At 35.4% G+C, this 20931-nt stretch overlaps 2 pseudogenes; both read right to left on the minus strand.

The window, feature by feature from the left end:
• Positions 1-604: 604 nt before the first annotated feature.
• On the minus strand, positions 605-5219 carry LOC120132199 (annotated as a pseudogene).
• Positions 5220-16030: 10811 nt separating this feature from the next.
• Positions 16031-19751, minus strand: LOC120132198 (annotated as a pseudogene).
• Positions 19752-20931: the final 1180 nt, after the last annotated feature.

Genomic DNA, 20931 nt, shown 5'->3' on the forward strand with positions numbered 1-20931 from the left:
ATTTATTCATATCTATTTTTGTTCAAATCTCTTGGTTGTGTTTTTAACCTTTTTTATGTATGATCCTTATGTGATCTAAAATGACTAGTTTCAATGTTATAGGAAAAAATCCAAATTATGTATTTAATTTACGATGATAATTGTAAACTCTTATTATAATTTCATATATTTTTGCTTTTTTAATAATACAAGTGGTTTCTATTCAGAAAAATAAAAAATAAAAAATATTGAGTTTACGTCTCATTAAAAATAATGTGAATATGAAATGAATGAGTGATCTCGACAACAAAGGGTGGCTTGATCCCTTGAAGACTCGATTCAAACAGCAATGCTTTGTTGTTTGCAAAGTGTACGTGAATTTTATCCAAGGTGAAAACAAAATCACAAACGACCATGAGACCACATTATAATGTTAAAAAAATTATGAATATACTAAATATTAAATCCAAATGATACCTAACCGGTAGGCAGCAAAAACCTCCCTAGTTTCTTTTCCCTCCAAGCCACCGATCCAACCATACACCTAACCCGTAGCAGCAATAGCCAATACTCCAAATGATACCTGAAAGTTCAAAAGCATTTAAAAAAACCACATGCCATCAAGTTTAGATGAAATGGGGGGCACAACTTATATTCAAGTATTTAAAGCCAACTTTTCAGAGTAATGTTCTTTATAATGTAAAAAGACGAGCGATGAACTATGTGTCGAAACGTTCTTTGCATCTGAATACAGGAAAGGGGAAGTTGAGTCACCTTCCCCGCTTGACGGAGCTAAAAAGAGACGATTCCTTGGGCGGTTATTAATTAAATACAAATTACAGTGATTGCACTCACAGCTGATTTCATCGAAGCCATCAGCCCTCTTCTCCAAACTCATTTGTGAATCTTTCATGGACCTCAAGATCAGCTTTGCTCACCGTTGGCCTCTGTCTTGCAAGCACCTTATCAAAATCTGACCTCGAAATAGGTGGTGGAAGGATCTACACGATTATTAATCAACGAAAACAATTTTAATTACTTCAATTATCATTCAACGATAAACTTATTGCATGACAGAACAGTAATTACTAATTACTATTTCAGTCATGTTCTTTGAATACCCTATGGAAATTGTTTCTTTATTTTGATTTTCTTTTCCATGTTAAGTAAATCAAGAAATTGGTTAATCCCAAAAGTATACACGAAACAAAGAGACCCCGATGTAAGAATAACGCATATACATAGTTTCTCAAGCAACTCTATACCTGTGCTGCAAGTCCTTTGACTGCCAATTCCTGCATGGTAATTTGGACAGCACCTGGTTGCTTTGGTCCACATGGCATCCACATGTCATTAGGCGTCTTGTAGAAAAACATTGCATCCTGGGTTTTACGAACAGGTTCAAAAAGAACATCCTTAACCTGTTGAGACATAAAGTACAAGTGAGCTAATATAGACCCTTCATATTAAGATTCACTTTAAAGAGAGAAATTGGAGAAAGTAGAACAAGAGAAAAATGATTAAGCATCTGACATAGATTTTGCACTTACACAAACAGATATATCTGACCCTGAAAATCCCTCTGTTCGCCGAGCTAAGCTTTCAAAATCACTTTCAGTCAAGTTGTGAGGAGTATCACCTAAATGCACCTGTTGCAGTTTTTTGTACCAAAACAAGGAAACCAAGTCAAAGATACAGAAGTAATTGAATGATTTTATAGTGAAAAGGAAGACAAAACAAGAAAACAACCGAGCATTTTTTCTTTCTTTTTTCCCAATATTCAAAGGATATCGATGACAAGGTCTAGTACCTTGAACATATGTTGCCGAGCTTTCAAATCAGGGAGAGGAATGTAAATACGCTTATCAAAACGGCGGCGGATGGCCTAGAAGAACAATTGATTAGGAAAAGAAATCCATAGCAGCTGATTCAAGATGGATATATGCAAAATATAACCTGATCAAGTGCATAGGGAGTATTTGTTGCTGCAAGCACTAGGACTTTCTGATCATTATTTCCAACACCCTAGAACATAAAATTAGTCAGGTATAAATGTCATTGAATTAGCACGAAAACTTGGCTGGAAACAAACATCTACTTGTCAAAATATAGCATGGGCATAAATTAAATATGTACACTGTGTAATACAAATAGGGGCAAAAGGGGAAGTGTCTCAAAAAAAGGATGCAGATGCCAACAAAAATATCTTACATAAATATATATCAACCCTTCAACAATAAAAACTTAAAAGGTCGTTCTAAACATACAAGATTATTGAGAAAACTTGCATTATCCTAAAATGCCAAGGTTATTTCCTTATATTTTTTTTTGATAAGAATGACAGGCCTCCTTAAAAACCTCCTTCTTGATCAAAGAAGGAGGAAAAGAGTGCCTTAGAAACTTTATTACTCCTCCGAAATTACATAAGATTTAACATAAACACCATACTGAAAAAACACAACAGACTAAGCTACTCAACAGAACCAAAAACCTAAACTCAAACGATACAACGCACTGGAAACGACTAAACATCAACCAATTCCCATCTTTGCTAAACTATCAGCCTCCCCATTACACACCCTTGGAATCAGTCTAATTGAGTGCACCCTGTCCGAGATAAAAGATGAAATCTCTTTAACTAATGGGAGGATAAAAACAGGGGCCAAAGCTGGGGTATGGACCCATTCCACAGCCGACTTACAGTCACTTTCCACAATCAACCTTCCAACCTTAACCCAACAAGAAGACATATAGATTTCAATGCCTCTCTTAATAGCCTTTAACTCAGCAACCGGCGGGGGACCCTGACCTACATTTTCTGAAAAAGTCAGAAGGGAGTTGCTATTCCAGTCTCTCAAAATACCTCCTATACCTCCATTTGAGCCATCAAGTCTAACAGCTCCATCAACATTCATCATCAAAAAATCCATAGGTTATGACTTGCATGTTGTTTGTAAATGGTTGAATAACGAATTGTTTTCAAATTTTTGCTTTCATGTTATGACTTGTGTATCAATAAAATGAATGTATAATCATCTAAGAAAAAATTGTTCTTCGGACTTGAAAACACTTTATAATAGAAAAACCCTTTTGGGGCTAGTATTAAATATTTATGAACTGCAAACTAGCCTTTCGGTAAACTTAAAAACCCATGGACAAAGCAATCTTAAATTATTCTTAGCACATTCACCCACTGAAAAGTACCTGCATCTGTACAAGAAGTTCGGTTTTGATACGTCTTGATGATTCACTCTCATTGCCCTCACCTCGTTGACCACACAAGGAATCTATTTCATCAATGAATATGATGGAAGGGGCACTATCACGAACCATCTGAAAAAGGTTTGAAACCAGCTTTTCACTTTCTCCCATCCACTTTGAAACAAGATCTGACGAAGAAATACTAGCAGAAATAGAAGGGCGAAAGGATTAAGTTTAAAAAGAGAAACAAGCAGAAAACTAGCAACATGCACATAAACAGAACAAATGTATACAGAAAATTAACTACCACAAAAAAAATTGAAAAGATAATCAAATGTGATTCAAAAAGGTAAAATTATTTCAATATATGAATGAATTGTGCTAATGAGTACCCTTAGGGCACTCTTTAAGGTTAGTTAATATCCAATTTACGATAAAAAGAGTTTGGGAAAAGTAAACCCTAAACCCTAAAATTCTCAGCATAAGCAAATTGAAATTTATTTGAGTTTGAAAGCCTTATTAGAGAAATTCCCAGCAGCAACAATATTAGGACTTATACGTGAGTTGTTTTTATGTGCAGATAAAGAGGCTAAATAAATCGGTTTACCTAAAGAACGTAGAGTCTGCTTCAGTAGCAACAGCCTTGGCTAAGTATGACTTCCCAGTCCCAGGTGGCCTGTACAAAAGAAAAGCGCTCCATGGCCTTCTCTTTCCTAAAAGTAGAACAAGTTGTGTTGAAATGAGAATGAATAGAACCGTTGGAAAAGCAGCTAAAAGGGAAAGGTAGATTAGGTTCAGCAAAAGGAAGATGGAGTCTTTATCGTTGCAAACAACAGTTTCAAAATTGACACTAACAGAGACAGCACGCAGGTCTTAGTAACATGACACCAGAGGATGTTCCTCGCATTTGCATTTTGCAAGAAGTTGAGCACTAAGATAATGATGATAACAAGTGAAATCATCAGATTAAAAACACAAGAAAAAGAGGAATTCCAGAGGCTACCATAGAATCTCACATTAACGCTTTCATTTTCATAAAGTTTACCAGTAAGTAGAACTTTGCATTTTGTACCAGTTAGCCGTGAAGAACAACGGTACAGCCTTGGGGGCTGGGTTTTTTCCTAAATGACATAACAGACAAGAAAGAATAAAATTCTGAACAGTTCCATAATCAACATTCAACCCCTTTTACTATGTACTGTGAATCGATTAAATCAAGCAAAAGACACTAAATTTATAGCTTAACCAAAAAACATACGGTAGCAAATCCTACAAAGAAAAACCCACAAAACCATTAAATTAATTGATACTTCAACAATAAACCATTGGTTCATTCCATTATCCACGAGAAATTGCCAATTATGTACACATATACATGAAATCAGCAATAAAAAAGAACTAACCAGTAAAAAACTGAGGAAACTTGACCGCCAAAATAACAGCTTCTTGCAAAGCCTGCTTAGCGCTTTCTAACCCAGCCACATCATTCCACTTAACATTAGGTTTCTCCCTGATAATAGCCGAATTAAGCCCAGATCTCAACTTGGCCTGTTCCGGATCCTCCCGTCCCCGCCGTCTCCTCCGCCACTACCATCCTTGGGCTTAATTTTGGGGCGCGTGGCAACAGCGGCTTCCCCATTAGAAGCCGGTCCCGGTCCACCTTCATCGAGAACGGAACGGATCTCCTCGGCACGTCGTAAATAGTCGGTGAATTTCTGGGTGATTGCCTCTCTGATTTTTGGGTTCTTCTCGTATTTCAAATGAGTCTTAAAACACTCGAGTGCGTTCATGTATAAAGGGAACGCTTTGCTGTAGTTCCCTGCATTGTCTTCTTGTACCGCTTGCTTCACGTACTCTACCGCTTGTTCTTTGAAATTGCTATACATATTTTTTTACCAAATTTTAATTCTTTTACAATGGAATTGCATGGGATCGACAGAAGATTGATTTTCTCTTCTCTTTTCCAAACGATTTTTTTTGGGAGATTTTGAGATTTAGAAATTAAAAAAAAAAGAAAAACAGAGCTCAAACGATAGAGAGACGAAAGACGGAAGAAGGGGAGATGAAGATTCAATTTTTGATCTTCAAACAACTCGCAGGAGCGTGTTGAATATTATTCATATATTTATTTTGGCAGCGGAAATATGAGTTAATTTAAAAACCCCAAATTGATTTTCATTCAAATAAGAATTAAAATTAAAATTTATATTATTAAATATAATCAAATACATCTTATTAAATTAAATTATTTTAAAATTAATAATAGTTTTATAATTTTATTAAATTATGAGAAAACACTTTAAAATGATGACTTTTCATGAAAATAATATTATATTAATTATATAAAATTAATATTATTTAAAATCAAGTGTATAAACTAATCGTCTAAAAAGAATGGATGATAATAAAAAAAATTAAATAATCAATTAAATAATTTAAAAAAATGATAAAAACGAATAAATATTATTACTTGAGTGAAAGATAAATATTACCAACTTTAATATGAAAATAATAAAACTTAAATTGTTAAAATATATTTTAAAGGGAATATGGGCTTTTAAGCCTTTAATTTGTTACAATTCTTAACGCTGTAAAGCCCATTTTCCTTCAAGCTGGGGAAAGAAAGGCGGTGAACGAGGTTTTATGCAGTTTGCTTGGAGTCGGGGAAAGAAAAAATGGAAAAACGAAAAGAGTGGGAAAGAGAGACGATAATAAGTCATAGAGATAGAGGTGCAACCTCTTATTACACCGCCCAACATGATGATGACTAAGATGAAAGCTTCAATTTTCAACAGCCGTCTCAAAGATTTTGAAGAACATCAAGAAGAACAAGATGAAGAACCAGAAGAAGAAAATGACCCAAACCCATCAATGAAAATGCCATCAAACTTCCTTATTTACCACCAATCCGAACAGGATATAATCGCTCCCAAAGTTTGTTTACTTTTTTTACTTTCATATTATTGCCGAGAGAACTTTAAGAAGTAGGAAGATAAGAAGAGTTTAGACTTTTGATTTCCCAGTTTAGTTTACAAAGTTAAATTTTTTGTCTTGTTTTAGTTGGGGGAGTAAAAATTCAATACAGAGTAGCTGATTACTGTGTTAGGTGATGTAAAGATTGGTTCTTTCTAATTAGTTGATGTTTCTTACTAGTTGTAGTTTTTATTAAAATAATTGTTGTTGAATGCAGTTACCAAAAGGAGATATAAGCTATTTGCAGAAGTTCTTTTTGATGTATGTAGCCATCTTTTTTTTTTTGTTAATGTTACAAATTAACCAAATTAATTAAGATATGTATGAATAAGTGAAGGCAGACGTTGACTTTTTCGTGCAAGTCGCCCCTAGTTTTGTAGTTGAATTTCGGTTTTCATTTTGTAAATGTTGCTTGCTTCATGACTCCTGAATCTAAACTTATGCTGCTGGAATGTAATCGAAACACGCATGTTGTTAAATACGATAGTAAAACAGGTCATTGCCTATATGGTTTCATGTTTGGATACAAGACAAAGGCAAGACTGATTCCTGAAGCGCATCTAGGTCCCTCGATCTTTACTTCAGATAGCTGTCAGTAATCGAAATCACGCTCGACCCCGTCTAATAGGTAGCGGTATACAGACGATGTAGTTTGGTACTTTGGTTAATGGATGAAACCGTAACTTGCAATTCATTTGTGAAACTGTTTTTGTCCACGCTCTTAACTCTCTTTCTAATATAGTCAGCAATTCATTTTGAGAAGTGTAAACTAGTAAGTACTGAGAATTTTCTCTGGTTGACTGTACAGAGTGGCATTCGAAGTTAGCCTAAGCAGGCAACTGTAGGATTGGATATCGACCTCGAGGCATTGCATTGGTGCCTGGAGAATAACATTAACAAAGTCGGGGCCCACGAGTTTTCCAGAAAATCCCTCTTTCATGGGAACGCATTGAATCCTTATGAGGCAGGATTAGTCGGCTTCGAGCCCCAAGAGCTAATAAGGAACATTCAGTTGTAGGGAAGTGATTATAATTCCAAGATTGCTGCAACAGAACCTAACATGCTTGAGGGCTTTGCCGCAAGAGACATATGTGCTTTTAATTACAGTTGCGTCTGTAATAAACTAGACCCTTAAATCTAAACAAATATCTTGTAATCACCTTATATGTTGTTCTCTCTAGAAATTTTGAATTTAAATAGTTGCATCTGTAAGGTGTATGCTGTAACTAATAAAAGAAATTCTAAACAAATATCTTATACCTTATATTATTAAAAAAAACTTCAGTTGTACATAAGAAAAGTTTCTTTGTACGTTAAATTCGTCGTAACAAAATAGACCCTTCAATCTTTTTTTACAATGGGCCAATCGTTGATATGCTTCGTGGTTGAGCTTGACACCAGTCTCGTTTTCATGGTTGTAGAACTGGTGTTTTCTAATATTATTATACGTCCGATCATTCATGGCAACACATTATTTGAAATTGTTGTTGCCAACTAAGATTTAGATTTTAGTCGGTCCGGATCAAGTCATTCGAAAATCTTTGGAAACAGTGGTCTGTTGAGGAGGTCTGGGCTAGTGGGTTCTACGACGTTGGACACGGCTAATCCAAACACGTTTCTGGAGGAGAAATGATAAAAAAAGAAAGAAAAGATTTTGATATTTTTTTTTTGTAGAAAATTACTCGGGTTCTCCCCTTTTTTTAAACCAAAAAATTAAATTACCCTAAAAAAATTATTTGTCAGTTACCAATTGAAAAATAATATTTAATCTAACACGAGAGAGAATAAGGCGCACCCGTCGAAAACACACCTTAAGCCTAAGGTTTGGTCTGTTAAACGCGCTAATCGAATACTGACACCCATGGAAGGCACATTCCTTGGGGCACGCCTGATGAGTGTTCAAAATCGTTAATATTTGCTCGTTATTTCTTCGATTTTGTGGAGTTTGTTGAAAACATTTTGATATTTCGATATAACAAATTAAGATAAATGAATTTTAAGATTTTCCAAAAAGATTTTCTAAGTATATTCAATATAATTATTCGAATATCAAAATATTACTCCAAATCTTTCAAAAATCATTTTTAATCCTTACTCAAGTGTAAAATTAAGTTTTAATCTTAAAACTATTTCAAAATAATTTTACAAAGTATTTCGAACCGTTTCAAAACCAAAAATTCCATAATGTCCAGAGGGAACCGATTCCCCCCTAAGGGGGTACCGATTCCCCCTGAATGGTTTAGCTCCGAGAATTCCAGTATGCTCGGAGGGAACCGATTCCCCCCAGGGGTACCGATTCCCCCCCACTGTTCAACGGTCGAAATATTTGAATTTTACACTTATGGAACCGATTCCCCATGAGGGGTACTGATTCCCCCACGCTCCAAGCAGAAATATTAATTGTTTTCACACATAAACGGCTCCAAAAACTTCATTAATGATCCCCAACGTTCAGAAGTGATTCAATGTGTATTTAAGCAAGCTTAGAAGCCATTGATCAAAAAACAAGAAACATCAAGCAACTAGAATCAAGAGAGAATCAAAGAGAAAGCATCAAACCTCAAGTTTGAGCATTTCAAGCCTATTTTTCATTCAATATTCATTTTGCTTTCGAGAACACTTATTGTGTTCAATTGTATTTATTCTTGAGTGTTCTTTCTTTGTTCTAGAATTGTGCAAACATATTTGCCTTGTGAGGTTTTTCTTGTGAGTTTGCAAATTTGTAATATTCTCTTTGAGAAAAGAGAGTGTTATCAAGAATTGGGGTATATTCTTGAGGGAGTTGTAAGGTTATCTCTTTGACCTCAAAAGAAAGAACAAATTAGTGAATTTGTTGGAAAATCCTTAGTGTGGATAGCTAAGGTAGTTGACGTAGACTTTGGTTGATAAAGTCGAACCACTCTAAATCGCTGTGCAATTACTTCAATTTTTTGCAAAAGCTTCCACAAAATTTTAATTGTCAATTCACCCCCTCTTGGCCGATTCCGTCAATCGATTAACTTAACAATTGGCATCAGAGCCTAACTCATTTAAAGGTTTAATCGCCTCTTGAGTCGATTCGGGAAGAGTTACATCGATAATCAAAGTCATCAATGGCCTCTACTTCAAACTTCGACTCTGGTCTCGATTCGATGCCCGTCAACAAGCCTCCTTTCTTCAATGGGGCTAACTATGCCTATTGGAAAAATAGGATGATGTACTTCATTCAAGCAAGTGACATGGGAGCATGGAATGTCGTAGAAGAAGGATACATCAAGCCTCTCACTCATCCAAGATTGTGGAGTGAAGGAGAGACAAAAATGTTCCAGCTCAACTCCAAAGCCATCCCATATCATATTTTGTGCTCTTTGACCAGATGAATACGGAAGAGTTTCATCTTGTACAACCGCCAAAGAAATATGGGACAAACTTCAAGTCACTCATGAAGGTACCAATGAGGTAAAAAAATCTAAAATTAGTATTCTAATGCATAACTATGAAAATTTCATGATGAAACCAAATGAATATATCAAAACTATGACGGATAGATTTTCAACGATTGTCAATGGTCTCAAATCATATGGAGAGACCATTTCAAATGAACAGCTTGTGAGGAAGTTAGTCTACTCCCTTCCAAAATCGTGGCAATCAAAGAAGACGGCAATCATCGAGTCTAAGGACCTAACGTCCTTAACTCTTGAAGAGCTAATCGGTTCACTCCTCACTCATGAAATGATGCTTGAAGATGAGGTGGACCTTGATAAGATTGAAGAGACACCAACGGAAAAGGAAAAGAAGAAAAACATTGAAGTTGCTCTCAAATCCAAGAAAGATGAGAGTGATTCAGATGAAGATGACGATGATGAGGAAATGGCATTGTTTGCCAAACGGTTCAAAAAAATGATGAGACCTTACCGAGGGAGAAAATTCAAACGAAATGAAGGCCTCAAAAATGAACTAAAAGGGAAAGACCCGATCATTTGCTATGAATCCAAAAAGCCGGGGCATGTCAAATATGATTGCCCACAATTGAAGAGAAAGGGTCAATCAAAGAATAAGCACAAGGCTCATGTGGCTACATGGAGCAATGAAGAAGGTTCCGATGAAGAGGAACAAGAAGTAGCAAACTTGTGCTTGATGGCATTCGGGGAAGATTCTAAGGTAACTTCTAACTCATTTGATTTTGATGATATATCCTATGATGAGCTATTAGAGGAATATAATGGGTTGACTTCGGATTATGAGAAATTGTTTTTAAAATATAAAAATAATGTTTCAAAATTGAAAAATGAAAATAAACTCATATCCAAAACCAACAACGATCTTGAAAGTAAAATCAAAGATTTACAAATCAAACTAGAAGAGTTTGAAAAGAAAATTTTGGATTTGCAAAATTTACTTTCAAGGGTCAATGATGATCATCAAAAGAAAATTGATGATCTTAAAGCTTCTTTTGATAAAGTTGGAACAAAACGTTTTGAAAATGGAGAAAATTCAAAATCCAACTTTGTTAGAAAAAGTTTTAAAAACTATAATCATAGAGGTCCCCAAAGAACCTCTAATGGAAAAATCGTTAGAAGTATATGGGTCCTAAAGAGCTCATTACTACTAAAGATAAGGATATCCTACACAAATGGATACCTAAGGGGACTAGGATTTTGGAAACTAATGGATATGGACCCAAAAGAATTTGGGTACCAAAAATTAGAAATTAATCCATGTTTGTAGGAAAAGGAGCATTGCTACAAGGCACGGGAAACAAATCCAAATTCATGGTACCTTGATAGTGGATGCTCAAGACACACGACCGGAGACAAAAGTCGGTTCATTGAGCTTAACGCCAAAAATGGAGGAGAAGTGACTTTTGGTGATGATTCAAAAGGTCACATTGAAGGTGTTGGTACTATTGGTAATACCTATTCCATACAAATTAAGAATGTTTTATATGTGAATGGATTAAAGCATAATCTATTGAGTATTAGTCAATTTTGTGATAAGGGATTCAATGTCATATTTGATATTAATGGTTGTAAAGTCATTGACATTGCATCTAATCGGGTTATGCTTGTTGGTCATAGAATAGGAAACATATACATGGTGCATTTAGATTATATTAATATGACTAATTTGTGCCTAGTTGCTAAGGATGATCATGATAGTTGGTTATGGCATAGGAGACTAGGACATGCTAGCATGAGTGTTTTGCAACGGTTAGTTCAAGGAGAATTGGTTCGAGGGCTGCCTAAACTAAAATTTGATAATGATAAAATCTGTGATGCTTGTGCTAAAGGAAAACAAAAGCGAGTTTCTTTTAAATCCATTAATGATGTATCAACTAGTAGAGTATTACAATTGATCCATATAGATTTTTTGGGCCAACTAGGACTACTAGCTTGGGTGGAAAACAATATGCATTTGTCTTGGTAGATGACTATTCTAGATATACTTGGGTTCTATTTTTAAGTACTAAAGACGAAGCATTAGAACATTTCATCACATTTTCAAAAATAATCCAAAATGAAAAAGGGTATTCTATAACTAGTGTTAGGAGTGATCATGGCACTGAATTTGAAAATCTTGGATTTATTGAGTTTTGTAATTCTAATGGTATTAGCCATAATTTTTCAGCACCTAGAACCCCTCAACAAAATGGAGTTGTTGAGAGAAAAAATCGAACTTTAGAAGAAATGGCTAGAACCATGCTTTGTGAAAATAATTTACCAAAATATTTTTGGGCGGAAACCACAAATACCGCTTGTTATGTTGTAAATCGAGTAATGATTAAGCCAATTTTAAAGAAAACTCCATATGAAATTTTCAAAAATAAAAAGCCTAACATTAGCTATTTTCATCCTTTTGGATGTAAATGTTTTGTTTTGAACAACAGTAAAGAAAACCTTGGCAAATTTGATGCTAAAAGTGATGAAGGAATTTTTCTGGGTTATTCCTTAAATTCTAAAGCTTATTGAGTATTTAATAAAAGAACTTTAGTTGTAGAAGAGTCTATACATGTTGTTTTCGATGATAATCCCCTTCCGAGGAAGGATTCTTGTGTGAATGATGATATATGTATTATAAATACAAATGAAGAACCATCATCAAAGGAAGAAACAAAAGATGAGGTAACTCATGATCCTCTTGAGAATCCAACCATTGAAGAAAGGGAAGTATCTTATCCAAGAGAGTACAACTATGTCAAGGATAGTGAGATTATAGGTTATCCATCCAAAGGGGTAACAACTCGATCTTCTCTTAGAAATATTTGTAATTATGTTGCATTTATTTCATGCATAGAGCCTAAGAATATTAAAGAAGCATTAAAAGATGAACATTGGATTATGGCTATGCAAGAAGAATTAAATCAATTTGAGAGAAGTAAAGTATGGACATTAGTTGAAAGGCCTAGTAATAAATCTACTGTATGTACTAGATGGGTATTTAGGAATAAGCTTGATGAGAGTGGTAATATAGTGAGAAACAAGGCTAGACTTGTTTCTCAAGGGTATACTCAAGAAGAGGGCATATACTATGATGAAACATACGCTCCCGTAGCTAGGATGGAAGCAATTAGAATGTTATTAGCATTTGCATGTTTTCATGAATTTAAACTATATCAAATGGATGTTAAAAGTGCATTTTTAAATGGTTTTATAAAAGAAGAAGTGTATGTGGAACATCCTCCAGGTTTTGAAGATTCAAAATTTCTAGATCATGTTCTTAAATTGACAAAAGCACTTTATGGTTTAAAACAAGCTCCTAGAGCTTGGTATGAAAGATTGTCAAATTTTTTTAATTGAAAAGGGTTTTTCAAAAGGGAAGGTTGACACTACATTGTTTTTAAAGCATAAAGGTAAAGATTTATTATTAGTTCAAATCTATGTTGATGATATAATATTTGGTTCTACTAATGATGTTCTTTGCCAAGAATTTTCTAAGCTAATGCAAAGCGAATTCGAAATGAGCATAATGGGGGAGCTCTCATTTTTCTTGGGACTCCAAATCAAGCAAAGAAAAGATGACATCTTCATCAATCAAGCTAAGTACGTCAAAGATATGCTCAAGAAGTTTGGACTGGAAAATGGCAAATCTCATGACACTCCAATGAGCTCTTCAACAAAGCTTGACTTAGATGAAGGAGGTAAATGTGTAGATGTTAAATTATATAGGTCAATGATTGGATCTATATTTTATCTAACTACAAGTAGACCGGACATTATGTTTAGTGTTTGCTTATGTGCTAGATTTCAATCATGCCCTAAGGAATCACATTTACTAGTTGTTAAGAGAATCTTTAGATACCTTAAGGACACTCTTAGTTTAGGACGTTGGTATCCTAGAGACTCTAGCTTTAGCTTGCATGCCTTTTCTGATGCGGATTATGGATGATGCAAATTAGATAGGAAAAACACCTCCGGTACTTGCCAATTCCTTGGAAATATGCTGATTTCTTGGTTTTCAAAGAAACAAAATTGTGTTGCATTATCTACCACTGAAGCCGAATACATTTCAGCCGGTAGTTGTTGTGCACAATTTTTATGGATGAAACAACAACTTTTTGATTATGGAATTGAAGTAGGTATCATTCCTATCAAGTGTGACAATACTAGTGCTATTTGTCTCACTAAAAATCCCATTCAACACTCTAGAACTAAGCACATTGAAATAAGACATCACTTCATTAGAGACCATGTCACTAAGGAAGATGTAGTTCTAGAATTTGTTGATACTTTGCATCAATTAGCGGATATCTTTACAAAACCTTTAGACAAGGAACGTTTTTGGACACTTAGGAGAGAATTAGGTTTAACTGACCTATCTTCACTTAGTGTTTAAAATAAATTTAGCACTTTTAAGAATAAATGAAAAATACTTATAATAATTTTTTATTGCATTCTTTGCTATTAGTTAGGAGGAGTTTATGATTTTTGATGAAAAATTAACTTTATGTTCAAATGTAGTTTAAGGATTAATTTGATTGATTGAACATAATTAATTTTTGATATATGAGTTGACAATACCACTAGAGAAGATTAATTTAGCATTTTTAGTGTTTAAAATACAAAATTTTGAATTATAGGGCAGAGGGAATCGATACCCCCTTGAAGGGGAATCGATTCCCCCTTTGAAGGGGAACCAATTCCCCCTAGGGGAATCGATACCCCCTGGGGTTCTGGTTTTATCGGGAAGAACCCTTGTTTTTGACTCAAACCCTCTTTTCTTCTCTTCCTTGCCGCCGTTTCCCCTCTCTACTCTCCCTATCTCAATTTTTACCTCAAATCAACGTTTTTAATCGGAATTCTCTTCAAATATCATCTCCTAAACCTGCTAACATCATTAAAATCATGCAACCAACATCAAAATCCACTCAATCTCATCTTTCAAGGCAAATTTTTCTAAACTCTCTATTTCATTGATTTTGAACATAGAACTAGTTTTAATTAGTTCTAAATAGAAATAGTGATCGGGCATTGCTTATTAGTGTTTAGAAACTAAATTTTTACAACTAATTTCATCAAAAACACAAGATTTTTCCAAAACTTTTGGGGGAAAAATTTGTGTTTTGATTGAATTACGTTGTTGTTATAAAAACTATACATATATTGATTTTCAAAACCTTATTTTTTCAATAAGTTTTTTGAAAACTTTGCCCATTAGGATTGGTTTAGAGAACCTTGAAATATTGAGAACTCAATTGAGTTTTAGGATTAATTGAATTGCATACATGTTTTTTTTCTAAATTGCAGGTTATCCATTCTATTTCGATTTCCTAAACAATGTCCAATCCTAAACGTGCTAGGTCATCATTTAGTCGCTCAAACCGTCAACCAAATCCACTTCCAAATCCTCCTCCTATTCCTGAAATTCCAATTCCTAATCCTAATCCCATTGATCCTAATATGATTATCCAAAACTCGTGCTTCAATCATCATGGTCCTAGAAATCATCGTTTTTGGTATTATTAATATTTTGACTCTTACAAAATTAGAGAAGAACGTATCCCTTCTCGTCAAGCTATGATAGATATCGATTTTAGATATCTTCCTCTTTTACAAGAGTTGAAATTTGATAAACTTTGTGTCCTTGAACCTATAGTTTACCATCAACTTGTTCGCATATTTTATTCTAATGTCGTTTGTTTTAAGAACCGAGCTCAAACCAAAATCATAGCAGTTCGTTCCTATCTCCTAGGACAATTCATCCATCTTGACTCGTCTTACATAACTAATGAATTAGGATTAGATAATGATGGTATATCAAATGAAAAACAGTTTTTAGGTTTTCGGTATAAAAGAAGGGATAGTGCGAGTGTCTTAGATCTTCATGATCGTTTTCATCTAATGATTTCTTGGTGGTTTCGACCATCCGGAGGTCGTTACTCTACTCTTCATGCTTTAGATCTTTGGGGGTTACATTGTTTCCAAAACAGTATTAAAATAAATCTTCCTGAAATTATTTTTGCTGAAATCGTTGAAACCGTAAACTTAGTGTCAAATAAGAAACTTCGTTCCTCTCTAGTTTATGATTGTATTCTAAGTAATCTATTTTCTAAAGTCAGGCTTAGAGTAGGTCTAGATGCCATCTTTCTTCTCAAGAAACAAAATTAATCTTCTTTCCTTAACGAGAGTGAGATGGATAAAGATTGAAAACTTAAGGCCCTGCCCAACTTCAGCCCCTTTGTTTGACTTTACAAGTTTGACCTTACAAGTTTGACCAATCAAAATATAGTCAAAACGAAAGGTGAATTAGATAATAGGAAAATTTAACGAATATTATCTGACTGTCATAATCAGAGATGTTTGAGGTGATTATGTACTCAACAAAAGCCATCAACACCCCCATATTCCAAAAGTTGAGTGATAAACTATACAAAAAGAACCCCACACCCCCTTCCCCTCCTTCAATCCTCAGTGTCCAGCACTGCACCTTTTTCTTCAAACATCACTCCCACCAAGAACTTCATGCGCACCTGTTGTAAAAAAAACATGACACGTTGTTTTAGCGAAGTTCGGAATGTTTTACTGATAAAGGAGGCTCTTGAGACTTTACCTGTTTGGGATCATAGATTGTGTACTCGTTAAATTCCAGAGGGCTATTCTTGTGTTCCGAAGGAATCAAACGACCACAGGGGACTTTGATATCGTCTTTCCAGTCTATGAACTCTGATTCGTCTGGTTTCTTTCTCCCCAATCCCTTCACACAAGCTTTCTTCTCTTCAAATTGCTTTGAATCCTGTGTTGTTCAGTTCAGTGAGGGAACAATATTTCATGAGAAGATTGAGGATTAAGGTGGTGATAGAATGACGTAGAATCAGAAAACATAGCTTCGGAGTCATACCTCGCTCGATAATTTCCTCTCCTTGCGAAAACACAGCTAGAACCAAGAAGCCCTCGGGTCGGTCTACAGCAGTGAAGCCATATCTAGCAGCTTCCGCGGCGGCATCAGAACAAACAATGCCCTTTCCGAACTGTAATTGAAAAAACTAGAATGTTCAATCATATGGATAGCATTTAGACCTTAATGTGATGAAAAACGATAGCTAGCTGGATTTAATTTTTACCATGTATCCTGGAACTGGTAGAGAGCAGCTAGCTGGCAGGAAGCCTTTAAGCAAATGCCTTAACTGAAATCCCATATACCTGTCCAAAATTCACCAAGTATACAATGCTTTGTTAGCTGGATAACGAAGAATAGAATCTGCGCTAAAATATGCAAATCCTGGGGGTGCGGCTTACAATGTCTGCAACTTTGACAGGTTCATAAGTTTTTTCCACATGATTGAGTATCATCTTGTTGTCATCTGAATCTTTATCCACTGGAGAAATTGAGCATCCTATTCTCTTGTACCTATCAGACAATGGGTCATCAAGGATATCTTCTCCCATGTGTCCGATAACTTGGGAGGCCACAACAATGTCTCGAACACACTCAAATGATGTTGCACACTAGAAAATTCAAGCCATGGTTTATTAGCAAGAAAAGTACGAATTTAAAAGGGTGTATTTTTCTGTTGGGCATCCAGGTTCTGCATGATCAGCAAGTTCTTGATAATCCCTGAAGATGAAGGGCCTGGTGGAATGCATCAGGGTGAACCATGCTTGGCTAAAGTCTGACCAAACTGCCTCTGCTTTAGATCCAGATTCCTTTATTGATTTCACTTTTTCTACAAACTCTAGTAGAACCCCCTCACCTGGTTAAATTCATGATATTATAGATATGGGAATAAATAAAAGAGGAAAAGGTTAACTAGAAGGGTGAGAATGGGTTCTTACATTTTTTTCAAATGAACTTCAGAGAGCATCCCCATTGGTAAATCAGGGGCATCTAAATCCATCTCCATCAGTGCATACCTGTCCAGTGAAGAAATCGACTGGTTAAATCTGATATCCGGAAAGAGAATTGATTAATGGCCATGTTTGAAAGAAGCATACTTGTAAATCTCCCGACTGCAAAGAACCTTCATGAAATTTGCAACCATTGGTTCAAGTTTACAATGTGCTGCTGCAACACCTAGCTGCCGAAGGCAGAGTCGTCCACATCTCGCGTCCACTCTATCATCCTTATGGATACAAGGAAATCAATTAGAATAAATATCATATGAAAATAAAAAATTCAATAAATATAGTTAGAACCAGAGAAAGAAGTGATTTTTACCATGTCTATAGGATAAAATTTCAGTGGCTTCTTCTGAAACTTCTTCTCCCTTTCCCATGGCTCAAACTCATTGCCTGTTACCTCCTCAAAGAGCCTAACAAACTCCTTCACGGCACCGTCAAGGTCCTTCCATTCTTCGAGCTTCTCCTGAGCATTTGGATCATCACCTACTCTCCCTTTCTTGTAGTACAAGTGGAGGTTACCGTCTGGTACCTTGATAAGTTGCATAATACAATACCTATACAAATGAAGCTTGGAAATCAGTAGCTGCAATAGAGCTACAGTAGTATCAATATAGAATCAATAAAAGAACACGCTGCATTACTCATTAAGGGATCGTCCTTGGTCGCAGAGTGAAAAGGCACAGTTGTATAATATACCATCTTTCTCAAAAATTTGACCTCCTTACTCTTGCAATCTGGTATCCTTGTAGACTTCTCTTTTTCCATATAGCTTGAGCTGCTAGCAATGAGGTGAAATGGCATACTTCTGCTGAAAATGATTCAAGTGCTGATTCATCAGAAACTTGTTTATCCCATGGAATTCCTTTGCCATCAACAGAGAGATCTGTAACTATGTCATAAGCTTCTAACGGCTGTACTCCTTGTTTCTCAATGCTGTCGAGTACCAAGTTTCACTCACAACTCGTACCCCTCTTTCCCTGAAATTTTCCATCCATGGTTATTCATCTAAGACTTTCAAACGCTAAAACCTTTTCAATGGCACAATGTTTCCCACACATATACTCACACTGCTTCTATCAGTTTCGATGAGCCGCCGCGCTCTCTTGTTCCGAGGGAGGAGCAACCAAGCAAGTTATGCCCGCCCCCAGAGTTTTATCAAAGCAATAAACAAGAGAACATAAAGGCGTCATAAAAGTAGGACCTTTTGCAATGGGTAAAACAATTACCAATGACCGAGTTGGAGACTTCCCCCCATGTTTTTCGATCTTGGATTTCCAGAGTTGCTGCATTAGAAGAGTTGCAACGTGAAGGGTTTCAGCCTTTTCAGTCAGAGAACAAAGATTTAAAGGTTCAGCAATATCTAAACTGAAACATTTTCACATACATGTGTACGACTAAGGCGGCCCGCCAGGGAAATCATCATTCCTAAGAAAGGTTTGTCGGTGACTCCTACTTACCGGTAAGGCCGGACACTTGGATCCTCGTACTTCTTCAGCAACTATAGGAAGAAGAAATGGTAGAGCTTAGTGAACTTCACTGAAATAAAATCAATGAGATTATAAAGCGAAAAAATACATCAGCAACGGGAGAATTCATGGCAGAATCAGGCAATTTGGGCGGTTCTTGCTTCCTTGCTGGACTTCTTGTTTTGTACACACAAGAAGACCACTCGCTATAAGTTCCCTTGCAAGAATAACGGTTGCCATCAAACTCCAAATCACCATTGCAGATTTGGCATTTCTCCAGTAGTCCATAGAACAACATATCAAGGCTGGCAACAGAAAAAGAAGATTTTAAAGCTCTGGGTGATTTCATTGATGAATTATTTGCATGAAAAATAGACTAACCATATGATGGAAACTGAAGCATCAGATCCAGATGAATCCTGGCCATTGGCTTCAAGAATTTCCCTCATTTGTGCAATAGATAAGAACTCTCTGATAGCTTTACAGAACTCTTCAAACTCGTTAACTAAATCAGATGTAGCTTTTTCCTGTTACTGATCATTACCATCCTCAACTTTGGGTTTCTTTGGAGATTCCTTTCCTTCATTACTTTTCAACTGCTCTGCCTTTTGCTTTCTTGTCATGATGATCTCTTCATCACCAGTTCCATGTCCATGAGCATGAGGCCTTGTTTCATGAAGCTTCACAAATTAAAAGAAACGAGGTTAAAACCCTATGTATGCCATTAGAACTATCGTTATGAGACCCAAAAAACAACAAATCTGCTACAAAACCTTCATGATTTTCCTCCTCTATTATCTTCAATACAAATTCTGTGGGGGGGAAAACTATAGTTTTAGTAAGGATTTTCGCTCAAAACATAAAAAGCCTTAATGGGGGACTATTTTTCTAACACCGACAATCTTGCACTATATAACGACACATCGACATAGATGGAATTCTTTCAAGTCTCTAAGGTGTTCTGTCTTCCCAAGAACAAAACACCTGTTCTCATGCAAAGAAACTCAACGCCACGTTTCGACATGTATCTCTCGCAGCCTAAACCTTAGACGGGTGGTATTGTAAACTGTATATGACCCTCTACTTTTTTCACTCTACGAGGTTTTTCAGTATAAAAAGAAGATTCAATGTGATCTTTGGACCAAAGTTATTTACCGTTAACTTACGGGGTCGTTACTTTGTGTTGAGAGGCCTTTTTTTCTCTCAATTTTGCTTTTCAAGTCAAGAAAATAATTCAATATGATCCTCATACTTTTGTTTGATGTTGTTATAAATGAGAAAATTATACCATTCATCACTCAATTATCTTCTCTCTTCTATTTTAGTCACTAAATTTAAAAAAAATTAAGTTAATCACTCAACTTTTGAATTATTCCTGTTTTAATCATCATGATTTATTTTATTAATATTTATGTATGATGTGACATTTATTATTATTATTATTTTAATATATGATTAAAATAATATTAATTAAATTAAAATTTTAAAAATGTATTGAAAAAAATATTCTCAAAATTACAATTAAATTAAGGGCAAAGTATATAAATAGTCCCTGAACTTTTAGGGGAATTTTCATTTTAGTCACCTAACCTTTGAAACTTGTAATACAATCATCAAACTTTCAATACAGTCATCAAACTTTTAGTTTGTTTTCAATAAGATCACTGCCGTTAACTCCCGTTAGTTTTCACTGACATGGCATTTAACCCTGTCAACTCCCCTACCCCCTTCTTTTGCTTATGTCTTTTACCCTCCCCTCCCCTTTTTTTCTTCTTCTATCTTTTACCCACAAATTAAAACCTCCATCAAAGGATCAAACTTTCTTGGAGAAAACCAAAAGGCGTAATAATATGAGATGATCATTGTCATCGTATTGATGTAAACCAAAATGGTGGGTCTATTTCATTTGTTGTTTTCAGCTGCATATTGAGGATTAACGATGACGAGAATAACAATATTACTAGATCTATACAATAAAAAAACCAGCTTTTACTATC

The sequence above is a fragment of the Hibiscus syriacus genome, unplaced genomic scaffold (assembly GCF_006381635.1).
Source record: "Hibiscus syriacus cultivar Baekdansim isolate YM2019G1 unplaced genomic scaffold, ASM638163v2 tig00110557_pilon, whole genome shotgun sequence".
NCBI lineage: Eukaryota > Viridiplantae > Streptophyta > Magnoliopsida > Malvales > Malvaceae > Hibiscus > Hibiscus syriacus.